Raw genomic sequence first — 1,561 nt, 5'->3', positions numbered from 1 at the left:
CAACCTCAGGAAGTTACCCCATATGGTTTAAAGGGAGAGGAACACTCAGTTCTGAGAATTGCCCACCCGTTTCCGGGAAAACTCATGAATAATCTACCCCTTGTTTAGCATATCATCAAGAAGTAACATTAAGTATCCTCCTTAGTCGAGCAGCTCAAGGTTTGGCTCTGCCTATGGAGTAGGCATTTTTTCATTCCTTTACTTTCTTAATAAACTTGATTTCACTTTGCACTGTGGACTCGCCCTGAATTCTTTCGAGAGATCCAACAACCCTCTTCTGAGGTCTGGATCAGGATCCCTTTCCAATAACAAAACCAGTAATATTATTGATTAATCAATAATGTTAGGAAAAAAATGGTACGGTCCAACAATATTTTTAAAGTATTAACTGATTTTTACACCAAATATTCCCCCATCCTGGACCCTCTACCATTCAAGCAAGACCCTTCTGAGTTCAGCATGGAGAGTAGAAAATATAACTAGAGTCTTCTGATTTTTGTTAGACCAAAGCCTTTAGATAAAAGAAAGAACTCAGACTAAACAAAGCATTTCAGAGAAAAATCACTTAGGCCTAATGAAGAGTTCACTGGAATTAGAGCTAAGTGATCTTGCAGGGCAATTCTGAGGGTAAGATTCAGGAATGTGTGTTTTTACAAGCACTCCAGGGGACCTTTGCGCACGCTGGAGCTGGAGAGGCGGTGGGCTAGATGTTCCCCACCTGGCTGCACAGTAGCCTCACCTAAGGGTTTAAGTTTTTGGCATGGGGTGAGAAAAGCCAGGCAGCACATTTTTTTTTTTTTTTTTCTAAGCTTCCCAGGTGAATTTAATGACTAGTCAACCCTAAGAACTTTTCTTGGTAAAGTTTATTTGCTTCCCCACAACTCTTTTAGATGTTTTATTGCAGTCAAACATTATAAATGAATTTTTACAATATTATCCAAGGTGTCTCCCCAACACATACATTTCTTCTCTTTCTACTTTATTTTCTAAATTTATTTTACAAAATTAAAACGTGGATGAGTTGGAGGACCTACATTTAGGACAGTGTTTTGCAGATTATGGTTTCTGAACCAGCAACATCAGCAGCCCTTGGGAACCTTTAGAAATGCAAATTCTGTGTCCCATTCTAGACCTTCTGAATGAGATGTGCTGGTGTGGTGGCGGGGCCGCAATCTGGATTTTCACAAGCCCTCTAGGGGATCTGGGGCACCCTAATTTTTGAGAACCAAGGATTCTCTTAATGAGAAACTTTTAAAACTACTGACGCCTGGGACCCACCCCTCAGATTTTGATTTTTGATTGAATCATTCCAGTGTGTGGTTCTTCCAACGATTATAATATACAACAAAGTTTGAGAACTTCTGGGGCTTCAGTGAAGACCTTACCCCTGTCCAGAGCAGAATTGTCTTTCTAAACTAAAGAAAACCAAACAAAAACAAACAATAGGGAGATCTCAAGGTTCAAGAATAAGTTTAACAGTGCATATAATAACAACTAGGCCCAATATTTGTGTTTTTATAATGGGCAGTAGGCTCCAATCTTTTGTTTAGGAGATTATCCC

Source organism: Hylobates moloch, unplaced genomic scaffold (genome assembly GCF_009828535.3).
Source record: "Hylobates moloch isolate HMO894 unplaced genomic scaffold, HMol_V3 SCAFFOLD_3, whole genome shotgun sequence".
In the NCBI taxonomy this organism is placed as follows: domain Eukaryota; kingdom Metazoa; phylum Chordata; class Mammalia; order Primates; family Hylobatidae; genus Hylobates; species Hylobates moloch.
Note: the sequence above shows the minus strand (reverse complement) of the source record.